The sequence below is a fragment of the Chelonus insularis genome, unplaced genomic scaffold, assembly GCF_013357705.1.
Source record: "Chelonus insularis isolate UGA/USDA-ARS -01 unplaced genomic scaffold, ASM1335770v1 contig_76_pilon, whole genome shotgun sequence".
Taxonomy (NCBI): Eukaryota; Metazoa; Arthropoda; class Insecta; order Hymenoptera; family Braconidae; genus Chelonus; species Chelonus insularis.
Genome location: NW_023276741.1, coordinates 1,326,084 through 1,350,147, shown reverse-complemented (window position 1 = coordinate 1,350,147; position 24,064 = coordinate 1,326,084). Strand labels below are relative to the sequence as shown.

The 24,064-nt window shown below is 27.8% G+C and overlaps 1 pseudogene; it reads left to right on the top strand.

Moving 5' to 3' along the window:
• The first annotated feature begins 18,290 nt into the window (after window positions 1–18,290).
• On the top strand, window positions 18,291–20,458 carry LOC118071245 (metabotropic glutamate receptor-like; annotated as a pseudogene).
• Window positions 20,459–24,064: the final 3,606 nt, after the last annotated feature.

The window sequence follows — 24,064 nt, the reverse complement described above, 5'->3', positions numbered from 1 at the left end:
TCCAGAGTGGAAACGTTTCTCTTACTCCATTTTCTCAGACTCTATTTGTCTGAATTTATTTATTTTCCAAGTGCGCGAATTTTTACATTTCGACGGTTTTTCTAGTATCGTTTGAGTGACCAGTTTCAGCAACTGGAATTTACAGTGCATCCTCAATTTTCGTTGTTTTGGATTACTGTGCACAGTTGTGAGTTTCCGTGTTAAGTGTTAGAACGATGTGTTGCCCTCATGCCTAAATCAAAGAGGCGAGGAATAAAAGCAGGCTTGAGGGTGCAGATGCGCAGGATCATTAAGGATAATTATAGAGGACTCTCTCAGCTGTCTACCATTGATTAAATTAAAATTTTTTTAACACTAAAAAGAAAGCGGTTTTTCGAATTTTTAACAATTCGTAACAGATTATTACTTTTGTTACTTAATACTACTTATCATTAATTGCTTAGTATACTGAATCTACAAGCTAATAAGTGGTTGTAGATTTAAAAAATTATTTGTTAAATATTTGAATAATTAAAATTTTTCACATTCATAACACGTCCATTAATTTGTCGACCGGATCGTTCACAATCGATATTAATCTATCTGATAGATCATTCTGGAGTTCCCATCTTCCACTGCTCCTTCTGCAGTAGGGCCCAAAGTGTCCAGGAGTACTACTCTTAAGCTATAAATGACAAATTTTCTTCAGTAAATAATAGTGATATGTTATCGATGGCATTATAGCTACAACTTTAATATTAATTTTCTCCAAGAAAATATGTGATTACCTGAATTGATTATTGTTCGCTGAAAAATTTATACTCTTCTAGGTCAGAAAGTTTGCAGCATAATAACTCTGAAATCTTTTCTTAATTTTAACTTCACAAAAAATGGTAATTATTGATATAACCTGAATCTAAGTATATTTTTTTTTAATAAAAACTGTAACAACAAGCGGTAGAAGCAAAGGATTAGAAGTAACAGAAACACAGAAGAAAGGAAAAGTGAGCAGGTAGAGAAAATAAAAAAAAACAATAATAAAAAATAGAGACGCCAGGAAGAGATCTACGCAAAGGTAGCTCAGGTAAAAACCATGTGGGGGACATAGAGTTTTGAGGCGCATGCTAAGCAAGCACAGGTGAATCTTGCATAGGGGGGCACTAGAGCCAAAAGATGCGCCGGACACTGATCAAAAGGAGAAGGGAGAAATTGCGTAGATGATTAGAGGAAATTATGACTAGGCCTAAATAATGAAATTAATTAAAACTTTGGATTGGAGAACGCCAATCTGGAAGCTTCTAAGGGATGCGCGAGAAGCACTAAAAAAGCGCGGACTTGAACACAAGAGACACTCTCTTCCAACTTTTTATCGGGCACGGTGCAAATCCGAACTCAGCTTGATATTTTTTCAAACTCAAAAACTATGACTGATCCTTCTTAATGATCGTAAAATTCAATCTTTAATAATTTGCCACCTGGATAAGATTGGTAAAATTTGATGGATCGCGATTTTTTCTTATCCTTGGAATATGCTTCAATATAACTCGTTGTTAAAACAGCCTTCCACGCGTATATAACCTTTGACAACCTAGTTACCTGTTAGCCAAGCTGTAAAACAAGTTAGCGAGTGAAAAGATGACAGAAATTAAATAAAAAATTGACTATCATGAAAACAAATCTCTATCTTTCTTTGAGAAAATGAAATGCACCAGTGTAGTTTGTAAAGCACTAAGAACCTTTCCTATTTGTTTAATTCTCCATCACCCACACAAGTATATTCTGCGTGGTCTCCGCACCCATGGTGAGTAGAGGACGATTGGGTCTTGACTCGAAAAAGAGATTATTCGGTTACTGAGACGTAACACAAATAAAATTTGGTGTCAAAAGTGGGATATTAAAAGAAAAAAGCCCTGATGGAGATGAAAGAAATAAACTTGTAAATAACTAATGTGCATTTCCGTTTAAACTCTTTCCAGTCAAGATTTGCGTTATAGTATTTTTCGTAAAAATAAATTAAAAATTCGTTAAAAAAGATTAAACCTGATCTACTGAGTACTTCTTTTTCTAGAAAAAAAATATAATAATATTTGGACGTATGCAAAACATGAACGCGTCGAAACTGGGGCTGTCATAAACATTATGTAACGATTTTTTTTTATTATTTGTTAAAAAGGAAGCTCTGAGAGATTAATTGAAAGTAAGGGCAAAATAGTAAATTTAATTTTACCTTTCCTTCTATAGAAATTTTTGCAACAAAGACGATTTTGAGTTGAAATTTAAAATTGTAGAATCAAGTTGTAAAAATTATAGAAATAAATAGTATTGGTTATAAGGAATATATGTAAAAAAAATACTAATATAAATTAGTGTATTGAGGAGTAAATAATAATTTTTGTTTATTAATTTGTACCAATGTAAAGGATAGGGAAAAGCAACAATACTGAAATTACATTTTTTTTTCTCTTAATAGTAAAATTTTTGGATAAAGTTTTTTGTGTGACTTTAACGTTGATAACCTGGCCAGTTAGAAGCGTAGAACACGAATTAATAATAATTCAACGTTATTTTGTTAACATGGAAGATTGTGAAAATCATTACGAAAAAATTGTGGTAGCAGTGAGTAACATACGACTCATTTTAGAGTATATCATTGTTATGGCAAAAAAAAAGGAAGGTAAAGGAAGTTGTTTTTTGAGTAGAATAGAATACCTGCAGTGGTCAGTCATAAAGGTAGTTTTTTTTGAAGAGTATTAGTATAAACAAAAAAAACTGCTCAGTTTTAATAAAATTTGAAGAGAAAAATCATTAATCAAGATTCATTAAGTTAAAAGGGAAAATTGCGTCATGGACTTTACGGTGATGAGTCACAGTTGAGTCACAAAAGTAATTGAGAAATAAGGAGCCTCTAATTTGTTATTACCGTAATAAAAGGTGTGTAAGTCAAACAGGTAGATTAGAAATTCTTTTTTAAAGAAAATCTTTTTTTATTAAGCTGAAAAGCATAATAAAAAAAACATATTTAAAAGGGGAGACAAGTCGTGAAATAGAAAATGAATTTCTTTTCAAAAGAAGATAAAAGAAAGTGACTCAGAACAGTAGTTCTTTTTTCAAAAATTAATTTTACTTAAAATCATAAATTTTTTTTTTAGGAAAAAATGACTGCATCCTTATTAATTTTTTTATATTATTTAATTACTTAATAAATAATTTGATGAGAGTGTTTTCACTAATTAATTTTTTTTTGGGATAAAGATAATAGTATAGGATGATTTAATAATGAAATTACTAAAAGATCATTTCTATTTAATATTTGATACTAGCTTTTTTATTTTACTTTTTGAATTAAATAAATAAATATAATGGATTAACAATAAATAACATTTAACACTAAGTAATTCAGAGGTGAATTTTAAGGGATAATAGAGAAAATTTTTGAGATAGACTCACACTTAAACTTTTTTTTTTGGGAACGTACTACATAGAACGCAAATTTTATTAGAAGTCCTATTAAAATATGATCAAATGCCGGACAGAATTCCTCGTATTCCAGTTGAAACAAGGAATAGTGAAGCTGCAGGAGTAGCAAGATCAGGTTTTATTCCGCAAAGTTTAGAGCGTGAGTTTGAAGAGATTGCGCGGGCCAATCGCGAAGGGATTAAGTTGGAATAAGGGAAGTTAGAAAGCAAACGAGAAAGCATAGAAGGAGGTGAAAGAAGCCAGATAGGAGAAGATTCAAGAGAGGCAAATAACGGTGGACAAGAGATAACAAATAGAAATCTAACAAGAACACTGATAGAAGAATTCTGCGGCACTAAAGTATACAGTTTACTTAAGTCAAGTAAAACGATGATCGGTAAAAAGGGGGCGCTGGAGATGTAGAAATTTCACTCGAAATAAGTAAACTTTAATATGGTAGATAAATATAAAAAATACTTGTCAACTAGTAAAAAATAAGTGGTTTTATAGTAAACTACAAGCAATTATTCAAGTACCAATAGTACAATCTTCAAGTACATATAAAAATTGTTTAATGACAATATATGTATTTAGCGCAAGTATAGTATATACTTGTATTCAGTCAACTAAGAACTCAAAATATTCAAGTATATTAGTTACCGCCTTCAAGTATAATGATTACATAAACAATACTTTCTTCATAGAATACTGGTTGCAAGTATGCAAATTGCTTACATCTCGAATTTTTTGTTGCTTACTCTCAAAATGTTTTTACCTATATCAAAAAAATACTTTACTGATTTTTGGTAAATAGTTTTCTTACTCTGAAAATACAGATAATTTCATATAAATATAAAGTTTACCTCTGTCGATAATGTAGTTTTTTCGTTACATAAACATGATTTACTCATTCCAAACGTAAATTTTACCTACTTTTAAAATAATGTTGATTAAATTTCAATGTACTGTTTAATAACGTTATGTATCAAAGTTGATAACACGAAAAATATTTTTTATGAGAGACATTATTATTGTACACACATAAAATGAAGAATTTGTATTTATATTAAACTTATTATATACTAGAATTATATAATAATATTATTTAGTCGTTCCAAAAACATTGACCTTTCATTGCAAGTAAACTGTTTACTTGAATTCAGAATATCGATTGCTTGTATGAAAAATAAATTTTTTTCGTATTTAAAAAATCAATTACCTACATTAAGAATTATTATTAAAAAAAAAGAAAATGTATTTTATCGGTTTAGAAAATATTTACTATATACCCCAAGTATATTATTAACTTAAATCGAGCATTTTGACTACCTGCTTTGACAATTTTTTTCGCTTCAGTTTAAAATACCAATTCCCTGTCTTTAATTAATTTGTAAACTATTGGAAAATTATTTTTTACTTGCCAATAATATATCAGTTACTTAATTTAAATAAACCTTCCAGTTTAATATTTTAATTAACCTTGTTGTTTGTGTGAAGTACTTTTTTTATTTGGATTAAGATTATTTTTTTTATAGCATAAGATTATGATCTTTTTTAAAACAATATACTTATTGTTTAAATGACAACTATATTGTACCTTTTTTAATAATACTATCTTTTAATATATAGATTGCAGGTCATTTATCTGAAGAAAACTTTTAATTCATATCGAGTTTATTGTTTTTCATCATTTAGACAACAAAATGCTTGTATGAAACATAATTTTTATTTTTATTGATAATATTATTTCATTTATTATATCATATTTATTATTAACTTTGTATATATTCATTAATGGTTTTAAAAATATATGTTGATTCATCATTATTGTGATTTTTTTGTACAGATCGTTTAATTGCAAAACTTTCCATTAATTTCTTAATGAATTAATCCGACAGTATAATGTAAATACAACATGAATAATTTATTAATAGTGTTCTTATTTTTTAAGTTATGTGAAATTACAATTACAAACTTTGCAAGTATAATTTACGGCCGGCTACCTTATATTGTAGCAATTATCTATAATTATTAATTATAAGTTAGTATATAAAATACTTGAAAAAAATTAATAGCTTATGTTTTTTATTGTTAAAAAAATTCAGAAATGAGATTTTAGGTTTATTAAATCATTAAATCATAGAAGTGATCGAGGTAATATGTGAATACTAACAAATTCTGTTTATTCCATAGTTCTTTATTATGTTACTGTTTCTCAAATTCTGATAGCTAGAGAAAAATTATAATTGTAATTTTCCCGTACCCCGTACTTACCCTTGTAGCCATTAGGAAACAGATTGTCGTCAGACTTACGTATGTTGCTGTCTTTTGGTTTCCTATCGTAAGATCAATGCCAGACGTCAGATCCTGCCGCAGAAAACAAAGGAAAAGGAAGCAGCCGTACGTAAGTCTGTCGACAATTCTGACGTCAGATTTAGCTACTAGGGTATACTGTCCTAGTCACATCTATGTGTAGCAATTAGTCCCTAGTAGCCACGATCTGACGTCAGAATCTGTCGACAGACTTACGTCTGTCTGTTTCCTATATGCGGCAGCATCTGACGTCTGACGTTGATCTTACGTTTGTCTTCTCCTAGGGAACCAAAAGACAGCAACATACGTAAGTCTGCCGTCAGTCTTACGTTGATTTGGCTATTAGGGGTTATTTATTTTCAATCGTTATATTTCCATTGTAAAAAATAATTTTCGGCCAATGAAAAAATTGTTGACACGTCTGGTTGAGATACATTTCGGAATAACAATAATAATATACTCAAGGCAATGAGGATTTATAATAAATGATTATTTACAAATATTGTTATGATATAAAAAAAATTATTATTTTTGTCGGTTACATATTAGACATAAAATAACAAGTACAAAGGTTACTTATAAATTATCTTCATAATATATTTTTAAATATACTAAAAACTAGAAATTAATTACGTTGACAGAGTAATTAAAATTATCAATAAATTCTTAGTCTATTAACTAAGAAACGTTAAATAAAATGAATATGGTAAACATATACATGTATATAGGTTATTGCGTTAATACATGTAATTATCGTATGCTACATATGTTTTTCCACTTATAACTATTTTTCTACGTGGCTTAAACCATAATAATGAGGAGTGTTCTAATTCTTTGTAACTATGTGGACCGATAAGTCTGTAGCTTTGTAAAATTCCATTTTTAACCTTACACGTCCATAATTTTACAATAAAATGAAATTTTGCTTGCTCTTGGATTGTACAATTTTTCTCTTTAAACATATTTAGGATTTCAGCAAATACAGGATGCTTATCATTATTAATTCTTAACATATTCCCTACATTATAATTTATTTTATTTATTTCTAAATTTTTAATTTCACTAAATTTCTCTAGATCGATTAAATTTAATTCAGATACTTCTCCGTGTAATTCTGTTTTTTTACAATTCTCATATAACGTCGGAATGAAAAAAAGTTCTTTTTTTAAGAATAGATCACTCAATCTAAATTGCTCTTTACTAACAATCGTTTTACATATGTTTCTTCGATTATGGCTTCTAATTGCGAAATGTTTAAGTGATGAATGTTTCGATTCAAAACGCATGCACCATATGTTCCGAAGTGGACCAATTTTTTTCATTATTTGAGGATAATGTAGTAAAATGTAATGCTTTGGAGTCATCTTTATTTCAAATTTTTGTAGTAAATTATGGTGATTTTTTATGTAAGTTTCTAAAGTCATCAATATCATTCGATGTAACTCGAGTTTGTAATGTGATGCATAATATTTTTCGTAAATAAATGTATAATTTCCAATAATTATAATATTCTGGTAACTCTGCTGATTCTTCTTTTGATTCTTCTCCTGATTCTTCTTGTAAGTCCGGTAAATTTAATTGTTCTTCTATTGAATGACCAAGAATTATTGATAAATTTAAAATTAGACCTTGCATTTCTGCCGCTGTTTTCTTAATACAATTCTTTTGTAATTCGTTTTTTGTTATGACAGGAGGTTGATTAGACTGATCATCAAACGAAAAGTTTTGTAGCTCTTTAATAAAATTTATTCAATGTAATCACATGGTTTTCAATAATTTTGTTTAAAATTATTGCTATCTCTGTTCGAGCAATTCCTTCCAAAATATCATGCATCACATCGACACTCGGGTTATTTGCGACATGAAAATTTTTATTATCATTCATTTTCCTTTATTCCTGTCATTTTCGGTGCATTTGCTATAACATCTGCATTATAATTGTGAACTGTGCGAAAAACACATCTTCTTAATGAATATGTGTAAGGCTTTGATGATTTTAATCTCTTACAAAATCTATAAAAATTCTGATTAATCTTAAAATTGGTTCGAAAACCTAAAATTTGATTGAGACCTAAGTTATCACCTGTAATTACTGCCACTTGAAATTTCATATTAATTTCTTTACTCGCAATATTTAATGTAATGCCTGTTTGTGATAGGCTGTTTAATTCTTCGATTATTTTTTTATATATATCATTGGTTTTAGCTAGACCTCGGTCAGATGAATAATAAATTTGAAGTGAAAAAATGTTGAGAAGTTTTGAAGAAATTTCCGGTGGTAAGCATCCAATTGCTACATAGACTCCCGTCATTTTATTAATAACTTTATGGGATCCAAGAGGATTACCACATTCAAAATCATCCTTATATAATATTAATGAAATTGTTAAATATTCTTTATCTTGTACTTTATTTCTCCAAAAATCGGTTTAAATAAGATTAGATACTTCGTTTTGATTATTTTGCAATTTTTCTATATATTCTATTGTTTTTTCGTATACCTGTGGCAGCTCAAAAAAATTTTTAAGTACCACTGTTAACGGAAGTAAATAGCCTTTTCCATGAAATTTTCTAAATGTAGTTACTTGTTTCGTTACATCACGTTTGAAATCTACTACTTTATGCTCTACATAACAATTTTTTTTTTTTCATAATGTTTCCATTTTAGCTTCAGAAAGTACTTGGTGAAAATCATATTGAAATCTTTGTAACTCATATGAAAACTTTTCCTTCAAATTTACATCTTCAACGTAGCTATTGATGAATTCCCTCAAATTAGTGAATAGGCTACCAATGACAAGATTACTAGTTTTTTTTAAAAATGTCTGCGGCTTGAGTTTGTGTTAATTTTGGATCGCCATATAAATCGGATGCAAACTTTAGTAATGAATTGAAGAACGAGTTACTTTTAAATGATTTATTATCATTAATTTCTTCATTAGGCATATTATAGTCTATATTTTCTTCAAAAAATTTATGATTTTCATGTTGACGATCACTTGGTCCCGGTACACTATTACGATTATTATAAGTATCATCATTTCTTGCAATTTTATTCATATCTACATCGGAGTTTGTAAATTTAACAATATTTTCCACTCTATTGTTATCAGGATTTGGTTTACATTTTGTCGCATGCTTATAGAATGAATTATAATTACTAAATTGTCGACTGCAGTTGAGTGTTATACAACAGTATGCTACATCAAGAGCATCTGAATGATTTTTTAAGTGTATTGTTAAATAATTTACCGGCAAAACTTCATCACATACTGAGCATCTACCTTCCATGATTCCAAATATTAATAATGAAAATGATGAGGATATTATTTGTCACCGCTGCCTCTGTGAGTAAACAGATATAAATTTCAAAAAATTAACATAAACTCAAATAGTATAGAGAAATCTAAAAATCAAGTTTCATTAATTATAGAATAATAGTTATTTAGAGAAAATCAATCATTTACAGCATTAACAATAAACAAATATTATATTTTGATCATAAAATAAAAGTTGAATAGTATAGAGTGTATTGTTGTCTCAAACTAGAGAAAAGAATAATCGTTAGCAAACACATGTAAATTTGCGACTGGCCCTTGCTCGTATGGCTTAGTACTTCTTCAGCTGATCACTAGTCAAATTGAATGAGAGTTAGGAACTTGTGTAATACTGCTCTATAAAATTTGATTATTAGTTATTTTTACTTGAGATACATAAAATCTACTTCAATCAGATTCTAGGTCTTGATTAATTATTCAATATATTGCTTTAATTATCAATAAAATCTAAAAAAAAAAGCTGATCATAGTGAACTTTTTAAAAATAGTTAACTAACTGAGTTAGTTAGTTAACTTTTAATCAACTTCATTTACACTTTGAAACTCTAACTTCTGATGAAATAATTAACCATAGGAAAATAAAAAAAAAACTCTTCTTTTTTATGTTATTATTTATTCTTGAGAGTAATGTAATTATTAATGCGATAAATATGACTCGCAAAAAACTGCTTAAAAATATTGAGTCATAACCCTCAGTACATAACTTAAGTCCAGCTTCTTCTAGGTATGTTTAGCTTCACCGACTTTCTATATCTTTCCCTTTACTTTTAATTTTCTTAAAAATAAAATTTTAATTTTTTTGGATAATTTCTCTTCATTGTGGATTTCTTTACATAATCGACCTATTCTTTCTTCTTTTAAACCGACTATAATATTATCTCCTGGCTCGTGTGTTTATGTCTCAATCAATGTAAACACTCTAATTACACTACTTTTTCAAATTTTGAGCATGCACATAAATCAATTATGCATACAACATATTTTGAAGGGTAAAACATAACATCAACTAAAAAAATATCCGGCAATTACTTACACCTAAAAAAAAATTGATTCTACTTTTTTAAATTAAAAAATATAATAATAATAATTGAAGACCCGGGAAAAAATAAAATAGATCTACATTGATCTACTTAGATCTATTTTTTGGCACAATTAGATCTACTTTACTCTGTATATATTTGTTTTGATCACTTTAGATCTTCTGTGATCTCTGTAGATGTATTAAATTTTTTTTATCATCGAGATCAATGGAGATCTCCATAGACATACAGTAATTTGTGTAGATACACAGTCATCTCACTAGATATACATAGATTTACTGAGATCAAATTTTCTTCAGTTTTTTTAGTAATGAGAGGATCAAATTAGACCAAAAAAATGGCGAAAATGTGGATCTGTGTAGATCTATTTTATTTTTTCCCGGGTAGAACTAAAAAATTTTTATATTAAGGATATACTTACACTTGCGTCCTTTGTTTTTGGTACCTTTATCTTGGAACAGATACTTTCATGTAAAATTAGTCAGTTGTACTTTATTTACACTGTTATTTTTATAAACATTGATGAGTTTTTTTTTTTTTTAAATACGGTGCCAAAAATTAAATGAAATTTGAATATAAGATTCTTTTTAAACTAATAATAAAACTACAGAATATTACTTTCTGTCGTATAACATATAATGGAGAAAAATCAGAGCGTCGCTTGGCAAGAAACGATTATAGAATATGTATACAGTCAAAGCCCTCTAAGTGCACAGCTCGGGACTGAGGCCCATTCTCTAAGTGCACAATTCCCCTACGATCTTTTTCATCCCCACTTTTCTAACTCCTATGGCTATCTTTATTCAATCAGATGCTCTCTCTCTGCGCATAACATTGCGCAGACTTTAAAACCGAGTTCAAACTCAAACTGTCGCACGTGATTGGTCGCAGATTATTTAAAGTGGGGACTGGGAAACGTGCACTTAGAGAGCGTGTGCATTTAGAGAGCGTGCACTTGGAGGGCTTTGACTGTACATAGAAGAGAAAGTCGCATTTCTATTGCCAATACTCATTTTTCTAGTAAGAACAGAGCCAATTGAGATAGAGCCCGGCACAGGGTGGGTTGATTGGTCACCAGGTAAGTTAAATGGGGCTGGGTTACCGCGCATCAATTCTGCGCCGAAATATTTTTCAAATTTAAAATAGCCGAATTATAAAAAACTTATGTCTCATCACTTATCGTCATTTATAATTTTATAAATAAGTCAACAATTAATTGGTTATTGACTAATTTATTTCATTTATTATAAATTTTTAATCTTAATGAATAAATAATAATTGATTCTATTCAACTTAAGGATTATTAAAAATGGGAGGAATTAAATAATGGACCATGGTTCATTATTAATGATGCCAACTTGTAAAATTAAGAAAAATTCATAGATTTGTGGAATATTTTAAAGTAAAGATTTTATACAACAAATTTATTCTTTTCATCTTTTTCTAACGTTTATTATTTCAACGTAAATAAAAATAGCTTATAATAAAATAATACTGAGTTTTATGTATAAAATAAAAAAATCGTATATAATAAAAATCGTATACTGGTATTAAGAACAATGATTTTTTTATTTTAAAGTTGATTAAAAATAGAGCTGGTACAAAAAAATTTCATAAAAAATATTCAGCAATAAAAATAAATAAATTAATTTAACAATTACTAATTTCCACATTTCGATAGACGGTGACTGGCACCAAAACACGATGCAGTGATTCAAGATGAGTAATAGGAGATACCGATCGAGTACAGTTGAATTGTAAATCAGGGGTTGCATTGACGAGAAAAAGAGGTTCTGCAAAAGATTGCTATTCTGTACCCTCGTGAAGCGTCATAGTACTGTATTCATGATTACTGTCACCTCCAGGAGGTCGTCTATACCCTTAAGAAACTCGATAAGGTGAAATTGGTGGTGTACTTTCATGTAGCAAAGAATCTAGATGGTTTTGAGTCATTCGAAGGGTGTCTGGAGATCCATGAAGATGTAAACATTGGTGTTCCAATCTAGATTGCACACTGTAGAGCTGATAACAAAAAAAGCAACTTCAGCTCCTTGAGAATTATAAAATTAATCACTATATGGTAAAGGTCTACCGAAAACACCTTTGAAACAAGTATAATCTTCAGAACAAAAAGAATTGCCTAAAAACGATTCTTCATCAACATCCAGAGAGCACCATTGACATCCAACAATTCGTAGGCATTCAGACTCACTTATATAAGCTTGACAATTCAAGGATTCAAGTGAAGGACACTGATTAAGTGTTAAATGTGCAGGTATATTTATGTGTCATCATATAATAAAATAATTTCTAAAATAATGTAAATTGAACAACATTCACCTAAATATTTTTTTTAACTATGCCATCATTTTACAGTGATGGCTGTTGAAAATGAAAATGTTATTAAAAGTTTTACTTTCTCACGTTATTATGAATAATCCCAAACAAAATTATATTATAGAAAAATCTAAATGATTTTTCTACATCAATTATCAAGTTTAAAAAATTTTACGATGATTTTAATTTAAATTAGTAGATGAATAAGAATGTATATAACGTTTATAATTAATATGTATCTTAACGATTATTAATGATTGAACTGTTTTCTTGATTCTGTAATTTTTTTCTTGAGTCTGATATGAATTTGCATACTGTTAATATTTGTTTTGATTTTTTATATCTTATTTTGTATAAAAACTCTTCAATAAATCTCCAAACACACTGGCTGTATCTACAATATTGACGTTCTTCTATGACATAAAATTTGAATGCGAGATCAACTGCTTTCGTTAATGTCTGACAAGGATATTGTTTATTATCGACAATTGTGATTGCTTTTTCGACTTTAAATCCTTTTTTAATGGCGATAATATATGGATTTACCTGCAGAGATAACTTCTCCATTTTTTTCCTATGATCACTTAATGCTGACATTACACTCGATTCATTCTGTAAAAAAAATTGAATAATTTATTAGAAACACATACTTGAAAATAATTAATACATAATGTTAAAAAATAGTTACTATATCACATACTTCTATACACCGTATAAATGATCTTGCTGCTTCGACACGACTAGGTTTAAAACGTTTGGTTTTACCATCTTCATCTACTCCACTATTAGCAGTATGATGCATTTTATACGATAATAATTCCCACGCAAAATCTTTTTTCATCTCAACTGTACAATCTGCCAATTTATTAAACTTATTCTGTCGGGCCTGTATTATATCTGGTATTGTTATCTCTAAAGATATGATATGGCACGACAGTTGTTCCCATTGATCTGATAAGTAATTTTTTGGGAAACATCGTTTTGTAATAAAATTAAAATCTTCTTCCAGGGCTCTCTTTACATGATCAATATTTGAAAAAAATGTACTATTTTCTACTATGGCAGAAAATCGGACTTGATTTTCCATGCGATATTCTCTAGTCTTATTCCAATGTTCTAAAACACCTGAATTCATTACTTTAGAGCGTTCAATAAACGACATGTGCTCTTTCATATTTTTTCCTAATGTAGCCAATTTTTCTGAACGTGTAATACTTTTAACTTCCTTAACTGTCTTAAAAATCTTTGAGTTGAAATTTTTGGCAGTGTCAAATAATCGCCCTTGGAATTTATCAGCTTCTGGACCATTAAAAATATATGGTTTAAATCACTCCCAAGGATCGTTGTCTTTCGGCCAGATGGAACAAATTTCAGCCGCCCAAAAACGAAATTCATGAGGCTGAATTGGGCTAAAAAAGAAATAAGAATTACAAAATATGAAGAAAAGGGATATCACATTATTACTAATAGCCTAATGATAAAAAAATAAAAAGTATAAACTAATAATATTTACGTTGCTCTCTGTATTTGAGTATATAAGATGTTGTCTACGATGAATTTACTTAGGTCCTGCTTTAATGATGTTTTGAGTGGTGATTCCAGCCAAATTTTTCTTCGTGGATCACATTTCAGATATCTTCTCAAGACCTATTAATGATAATAATACCGATTAATCATTTTCATAGTATATCTTTTAGTATAAAGTATTTTTAATATGAAAATTATGAACGTACGAATCCAACATCTTCTTCTTTGATATAATCAGGAAGTTGCTGAGTAATACAAAAAATGATTATTATGATTAAATTTTGTAACATTGAAAAAAAAATAAAAAAAGTTTATGAAATCATTCTTACCAGATATTTTAACAAAGTATCCCTCTTCTTTAGAATTTTTTGTACAACTTTACTGTCGTTAATATAGAGAAAAATATTAGATGTTTCAATTAATGAGAGAAATTTTTCCTTATCTATCTTGTGCTCTGTAATAAAGAAATAAAAAACAAAATAAAATTAATTAATATTTTCTTAACGATAGTAAAAAATAATCGTAAATAATAGAAATGAATTCATTCTATGTGAAACAGAAAAGATGATTTAAAATAATTTATAATTTTTATAACAATCTCAATCCTCTAAATAAATTAATGTAGTCCTGAAATTCCCAAAGCTTTAAAACATTTTCGGTAAAATCGACTGAAGTATCTTTTTCTAAATAATCCCATTTTAAAGTTCTGGGTCTTGTAACAATAGGCTGCAATATGTTTGATCCCTCAGTTTCTTGATGTGTTAATTCTTGATCTTCTTTTTCTGCAGAATCTTCAATATTACTTTCGCCATTATCACTATCATGGAGATCGTCCGATAGTTTTGAATTATTCAATTCAATTAAACTACAATCAACCTCATCTTCGGTACACTGATTGGAAGAATTTTCCCCAATTTCGGAATCTTCTATAGAAGGTTGTAATTTTCTTCTTTTCTTTACTGGGATTTCTGACTCTGCCATTTCAATCTGTATTTTAAAACAAAAAAATGAAATTAGAATGGGATGAGAGACATTTTACTTGAGTTTTCGTCTGTTCCAGAATTACTACAGAACATAGTAAAAATTATTTTAATTCCGTAATAAAATTTACTTTAACCTTCTCTCCGTGTAGGATAAAGTTTCCGGTTTAGAAATCTAATTATAATATCAGAAACATTTATAAAAACGGTAAAGGAAAGCCTAATTTTTTTCTATTCGAATAAACATGTATTATGAAAATCATTATAATTATATAAATTTGATAATGAAAATTTATTTCAATAAAATAACTCCGATAAAATGGGATATTGTCGATGTAGATTTTAATGGATTTTTTGTACATTATATTAGTTTTTTTTGGAACGCTTTTTTTAAAGGAACTTGGAGATCTAAAAATTAACCCTAATTTTATTTACAAATTCAACGAAAATACCAAAAAAGCAACTATTATACAATGAATTTTTAAATCGCTTAGTTTGTTTTTGTTGATATCTTCAGATTTTTATTTTTCTATTATTTAGAGCCAAAAGAAATAAGAATAAATATGTGCCTTATGTAAAGTGCGGGGGCCCGTTAATATTACGACGTTATTTAATATTCTTCAAAGTAAAATCTCATCACATAAATTTTAATCTTCATATTTATTAAAGTATTGTTGCATATTTCCAAAACTTGCTATACTGTAAACAGTATAAAACTGTCCTATTTGAGTATGGTTTCGGATTTCATTTTATTGTTTTTATTTTGTTGGTTCGTATAAGAAAACATTATCCTCGACATCTTTAATAAAATTTTTAATACGTATTTATTATTAATTTCACTTCTGTAACTTGAACTATTAAGTTATATATATTTAATTTAATAATATATTCAATTCAAATTATTGAATAAATATTTAGAAAGTCACGTTAAAATAAAATGAAATTTTTTTCAAAGACTAAAAGAATAAATAATAGCTCTCATGACTACAATACAAGCAATAATTTCTGATTAAGTACGGGAATTGAAAAATAATTCTAAAGCGATGCTGCTTCTATTTTATTCGACTTTGAGGGATTATATAGAAACTCATTGTTAAACAGAAGGTTTTTCCTTCACTCAAAAACGTGGCGAAGTAGGGCTAACACATCTGAATTTCATTTAGTTATATGATTGTTTGAAGAGCTGAGTTTTCAACAATTATGAAAATTTTTGTTCAAAGTTTAAGATGATAAATATTGTGTATTATATGTATGATAAAACTGTTGACGGTATTATGTAAGTACTACTACTTACTAATATTATTTTTTAATAGAATTACATAATTTTGTTCAACTAAAATACTTTTTTAACTTTTTACGGCTTGTAAACATTCTTAATATCGCTTCATTTTATTTAAAAATAAAAATATATTATTTACATTGAATCGTTAATTGTATTACAATTTACAATTATGATTTAAACGAAAAAAAAGTATTTAAACATTTTATTAAAATTATAATTGTTTATACTTGTTATCGTATTTTATGGTTATTCTCGAAAACCAATGAGATACTGTACAGTATACATACATATATGTATTTTAACTTTTTATATTTTCAATGAAAATAATGATATACAAAAAACACATACCAAATATAATAGACTTATGCTCTCAAGTTATCATGATAAAATCTATATATAAATGCAAACAAAAAGAGGTGAATACAACGTTCCACTAGCGTAATAAAAACAAAACAAAAAAAAATTATTCCAAAATAATAATTTTTAAAATAAAGAAAATCGAAGTCATGAATATAAACGGAAATTATGCTTTAGTTTCCTAAATTTATTGAGAAGATCAACTGAAACATTAATAGTTAAGCTTGAATACCATGTGTACGTATCATTCGGTCTTATGTTTGCACTTATTTCAGTCAAGAATGACACAGTAAATAACACCAGTAGTAGTCATTCTAATTATATTAATAAAAAGTCCCATGAATGCTGTTCCAACTAATAATATGAATAATGCTATAAGATGTGTTGATAATAATTGTATTGTATGTGAATAGGAAATAAAAATGTGAAATTGAATCTTACAAATGCGTGAAATTATTTAAGTATTGTGTGTGCGAGCAAGAAAGAATAATAAAAATTAAGAAATAAAAAGAAGGGATATAAGAAGTCGTTTAATGCGACAAATAATTATCCCCCTTATATATATATAGACATGTGCCGATTGCTCATATTAACCTCTGATACTTAAAAATTAAACCTTAACTTCGTAAAAAACGTGAGTCTTTTTCGTGGATAATGATACGAATATTTAACAACTATAAGAATTAATTAATAATGAGTTTACTGATAAATTCAAAAGAATATTTATTCAGTTTGTTAAATTTTTAGAAAAAAAATCAAAAATCAAAATGAAGATTCTTATACGTTCCAATTCTCACGTGAATATAGGAATTATAATTAGTGTACCTGTAAAAAAATGAACACTTTCTCAGGTAAATATTATTATTTAAAAAAAATTATTAATACTTCAATCCGTATTAAATCAGGAACAATAAAGAAGTTATTCTAATAGTTTAATTTTTTTTTATCCATGTTATTGAAAAAAGATGTAATTATTTTAACTGAATTTATTTGAAACTGCACTAATAATTTGTTATTGAAGTTGAGGTGTTTTACACGTGTGTGTAAAATGTATGAAAAATTAAATTAGTACATTGATATTGTACTTACTTTATTCCAAGAAAATTCTTACTCAGTTGTTGCTTCGATAGATCTATCGTCGTAAAGTGTCCTTTTCATTCACTTTTCACTGCCTAATTAAGTTTTGGAAGGTAACAAATTTTGTTAACATTATACAATTGATATAAATCACTAATCATAAATATCATCAACTCAATCAACACTACAAATTTACTAACTGAACCACAAAAATGCTGAAAATCTTGACACTCTTGAGAACAGTGCGCTTCAAAATACAAGACGAAACTGAGGGTTTGTCAAAATAATTTGACATATAAATATTCAATGTTTGGGGGAAAAGGAATATTTCAACAAATGCCTACACAAGACATAAAGGTTGGTAGAAGGATTCAGTGAAAAAAAAGAAAGCATGTGCATTCTCTCTAAGACTCAAAGTTCAAGTACTGTTGAATCCCTGAAAAGTAATAAAATTTCTCACCAACATACGGTTGGGATTATCTTGTAAAGACTGGTCGTAAAATTATAGCATGTTTACGTATACTCAATATGATATATTCTCTAGCGGCTAGAATCTAGCCAATCGTGAGGTGAATATGTGATCAATGTGAAGTAAACATATCTCATAGTACCTGGAGATGTTATTCTTGAAAGCCTTTTCCCTGTTCATGAGAAGGGAGAAATAACTTGTAAACCTAAAATTTATAATCGAGGGGTGCAAAGACTTGAAGCTATGCTATTTGCTGTGGATCAGATTAATAAGGAGTAAAATATCCTGCCAGGAATTTCCCTTGGTGTTCATATTCTTGATACATGCTCAAGAGATACCTATGCCCTCAATCAAAGTCTTCATTTCGTTAGGGCTTCGCTTTCCAATTTAGATATGAGTGTGCTAGAGTGTCTTGATGATACCCCACCTAGACTCAAGAAATCTGTCAGTGCTTGACCTCTTTATGGAGTTATTGGAGGATCTTATAGCTCTGTTTCACTTTAGGTAATTTTTTTTCTTTCAATAACTAAATTTGGTTCATTTTTTTATTCATCAACCACTGATTATTTTTTTCAATAACATGTACAGTATAAAAGGAATAAAAATAATTAAATTATTCAAATAGCAAAAAAAAAATTTTCATTCCTTCTTTTGTTACAACAATACTGCTTTTGTGTCTATTAATTGGCTGTAGATTTTTAATTACTTTTGTTTATAATAAATTCAATTAACGAATCATTATTGCATTGTTTTACAGTTACTAGTATAATTTTATAATTGTAATTTTTTATTTACAGCAATTTGTAATCCGTTCGACATCAATGAAAAAAGATATGAAACCAGTGATAAATTTAATCGATTATTAAATTTCACTAAAATTAAATAAAAGTTCTGTACAATCAATAGTTCAAATTGTCTTGACAATGAAAGACAAAAAAATGAACCTACTAATTAGTGCTTTTTCAACCTGAATGAGCTAATAATTATTGTTTCAGAATTTTAATTGAGTATAAAGTAATCTTGAAAAGTAATTGTCTCTTATAGTCATTAAGTTTTACCTTAATAATTATTCTTGTTACATAATGTATTATTTTTAGACTCTGATTTCATGAATTTTTTTGACGCGAAAATTTTATTACTAATTGTATGATTACTATTGAAAGAGGATTTTATTATTGTTAAAAAATACATCTCGGTATATCATAGGTTTAATTATTACTGCTAAAATTTATTCAATAATATATCAATTTAATTTAGTTTTAATTGAAATAAATAAATAATTGGTAATACATCACTTTTTTAAAATAATTAATTAGCAGCTAATTCAGATTAGATTCATTTTTTATTTCATAAAAAATTTTTTTTGCTTTCAATAAAAACGTAAAGCCTCTGCCTGAACACGCTATTATTTTTTTTAAATAGCCTGTGAATACTTCAGAATATCTAACATTTCATTTCAACTGAATAAGCTTCATTAAATAATAAAATTCTATCGATTTCGAATAGCGATTAATTATTATTCTCAGAGCAAGACTATTTCATTGAAGTAATAATAAAAATTCAACTTCCCATTAGATATTGACCGAAAAGAATTTCCCTTACTTTCTCAACATTTACCGACTAAACTTAGAGCTTACTATGTGGTAAGACAATAAATGTTGAGAAAGCCGCTAGAGGATATTGCAAAATAATTTAACACAATGAAATGAAAATACGTCGAGACACGTGGACTTGATAGCAATAATACTCTCATTCATCTAGTATTTTGGCAACATTCCAGACCCCCAAGACCATATTATCATGTTTAGATGGATACAAAAGACTAAAAAAATCCAAGGTTCCAATTCTTTAAAATTGACCTCAATCCAGATAGATTGAAGGAAGTGTTTCAAGTAAGTTTTCATGAAGATTATATCTTTGTTTAGGTTGCCAATCTGCTGAGGCTCTTCCACATCCCTCAGATCTCACCAGCATCAACTGCTAAGGCTCTCAGTGATAAGACGAGGTTTGATTATTTTGCACGAACAGTACCACCAGATACATTTCAATCCAGCGCTCTTGTTGACGTTGTCAAGAGTGCCAATTGGTCATACGTGTCTAGTGTTTACTCAGAAGGCTCTTATGGAGAATATGGAATTGAGGTACTGTATTTCATGTTGATATCATTTCCATATGTTTGTGATGTTTTCATACTCAAAGTGTCACCATTATTTCAACGAAATATTACTTGACGTTATATCATACTATCTAGGGAATTAGTTAAGTGATATTTAGCTATTTTCAGATGTTTGTTTGCTTGTTTATTTTTTCTGTAGATTATTAATTATTGAAGCTGTCAATTTTGATAATTTAAGCTGTCATATAACACCCCTAAGTGCTTTGGAAAAATTGAATAAAAATATTTATTTAAGGTCAGTAGAGAAGCTGTTATTTTTAATTTTTTTTTAAATTAAATTTTATTTAATCCATTTTTTAATTTTCTGTTTAGTGTTGGTAGTAACTTTAAATTGTCAATATTAAAGTTTAGAGTATTTTTAGAAACGAAAAGTTCCCAGCTGTTTAATGTTTAATTATTTTCCGAAAATTACTGGTGACTTGGCATATTTTTAAAAATTATTCAAACAAAATATTTTATAAAAGCTCCTTTATAAAATCTAACATTTAATCCATCAATAAATAAACTCGAATCCTAGTTATCAAATTGTCCATCATATTTGCTTTTTCCTTTACTTACACAGTTATTGTATTATTCAAAAGCGTGGATCAGAAATGTGTGAAAAGACAGTGGATTTATCAAATTCCTGAAGTGAGATAATTATTATTAAGTAATTTCTTGTCATACTCTTAGGGAATTTTTATATGTAAAAGTTGTATCCACTTTTCTAAAGTTAATAGTGTGACCTTCAATAAATTGAGACAATTTTTAATATAAAAAAGTTTAAAATTAGTTAAAGAAACTTCAACAATAGTTATGAATCTTTCTATGCACATACATATGAAAAAATTGCAATGTAATATTTATAAAATAAAATTAGCTAAGTACGATTATAATACACGAAGCACAAGTAACTGTTACTTATATTCAAATAATGACATTTTTCACGAAAACTTCATCAAGTTTAACGTTGAGTTTTTTATCAAGTACATCCGTCAAGTTTCGAAATTATGATATATATTAATCAATTGTATTTTGAAATTTTACAATTTTACCACTGGTATAATTAATATTACCTTATCGATGAATCTCAGATATGTACCTCTCATAGAATCGTATTTTATTTTGTAAAAATTGATTCTCCTAGAGATGAAAATCTGAAATTTATCAATAAGACAATATAAATTATATTAGTGATAAAAAAGTAAAATATTAAAATACAATTGATTAGAATACACCATTATTTAAAGCTCAATATTCATTAAAAGAGAATTTAATTTACCAATTTTTAAAAAAAAACTGTTTGAAAATCAAGTAAAAGATATGCTAATTAAATATATATAATTGTCATAGTATTATCAGCAAGTGTACTTAAAATTAGTAGTAAAACTTCTATGGTTAAGTAAACAATATATTTATAATAATTAAATTTTTTTTTTTATAAAAGTAAACATTAGCATAAGCGGTAGAAAACAATGTACTTGTCACAATTATAAAGATATATGCAAAGTAAGTATTCATTAAATATTCTTTAAAATAAATATTTTTTTAAAAGGACTACAATTTTAGTTTATTACAAGTGAATAGCAAACAAATTTAAAAAAAATAAGTCTCTTATTATTTCAAAACAATAAGCTTGGAATCAGTAATAAAATTGATTTTGTCGAGTAAGCAATTTTCTAACAAAAAAAAAAAAAATTATTTTCATTATAGTAAACGTTAATAAAAATGTTAGAAAATTATGTTTTTGTCATAGGTATAAAGTAAAATTTTTTTAATAAAAGTAAACTTTCAGTACTAGTAACAAGTGTTTGAGAAATTTGTAATAACTGTGGAACTATTAAGTAAATATTTCAAAAAATATAAAAAAAAAGTATTCTTTAGGCGAACATTCAATAGATATGATTTAATAAAGTAATGTTAATGAAAAAAGAACACTGTAAGTTTGTTGCAAGTACTTTGTAAATAACTTTTGAAAAAAATTTATTTTCATTATTAGTAATTTATAATCTGAAAACAGCTTATAAACATACTCTCAAAAAATAAACATTTTTTTTTTTAATTTCTAAAAGAGTATTTTCCATCCAAGTAACTGATATACTAAAATATAATCGAGTGAATAATATATTTATGTGAAGTTGAAAATATTTTTAAAATATGTGAATTTTAATTTTAATATTATTAATTAATTTTTGTAATTCAATTGATTAATTTAAAAAATTTTAAAGAAGAATATTTTTTTTTAAGTAATCTGTATACAAGATTCAAGAAAAAAGTTTACTTGGTATAAGAAGTTAATTTTTTTGAAACGAATAAATGATGTAACTATATAATTCTAGTATATATTAAATTTGATATAAGTATAAATTATTTACTTAATACGTAAACCGTAATCAAGTCTAATATAAACAATATTCTTCATACAGACGATCTTAATACATAATGCAATTAAACAGTGTGTTGGAATCGTATTAACATTATTCGAAAAATACGCAATTTTTATACTTATTATCAGTAAATCATATGTATAGAATGAAAAATCTATATTATCGACAGAAGTAAATATTCTACTCGTGTGCTACCTACTTTCTATTTAAGATAAAGACAATATATACAAAAAGAGAGTAATTAGTATTTATGCAACAAGTAATGTTTATACTATTTATAAATAATAATTATGTTTGGTTCTTAAAAATTAATCGTTTATAGAAAATTATAAGTTTATTTAAAATTTATAATCGATGTACATGATACGAGTAATAAATTTAATTGTGTTTCAAAAACAATATTTTTAAAATAAGTAAATGAGATACATGTTCTAAGCAACAAAAGCATTAGTTGCAAGTAATTAGTCAAGTGTTATGTAGTAACCTTTATTACCATAACAAATGCCACGTACACTACGATCCAGTTTTTTTTATCGGCTGTCCAACATATTATTTACTACCTTTCAAAAAAACAAATACCTCAGCTATAACTATACTTAAATCAAGTATACTTTATACTAATCGTTAGTATGCTTTGTATATATCACGGTCGTTCTCTCAGTGAATGGCGGTTAATGACCAGGGACTTGCTGTTTCAATTCAATACGCGTTCGAAGCAGTGCCAGTCTTTGATGGAAATACTACGCATGTTAGTCATTTTACAGAACGATGTCAGGAGGCCAAAAAAATGGTGCCATCAGCAGCCGAACGTTGGTTAGTGCAGGTGCTATGAAATGAACTTAAAGGGGGAGCGCGGCGGTGTATTCAAGGAACTGCTTTTGAAAATGTAGAGGATCTAATTAAATTTTTGAAGAAGATGTTTATGCCAACTAAAACACAATTTGAATTGCAAGAAGAGTTCAGGCGAGTAGTGCAAAGGGACAGTAAAGGAGTCTTGACATATGCGAATCGTATAAAAGATCTCAGTAATGAGATTAAGGAAATATATAGGGTTGACGCCATATGAGCAGCGGGTTCTGCGAGACAAGAATTTAGCGAAGACAATAGATTTTGCGATAGCTACTGAAAAAGAATAGAGAGTCATAGAAAGTTTAAGAGATAATAATCAAGCTGAGAATAATAATAGAGATAGAAAAGAGTACAGGAAAAATTATAATAGAGTAAATACGATTTAATCGAATCGAATAGTTTGTCAGCTATGTAACAAGAAAGGACATGAAGTGTCGAAATGTTATAGCTTAAATAAAGGACAGGGCCCGTCCCAAGGCAAACTAATTAACGGAAAGACCACAGAGGGAAACAGTTAT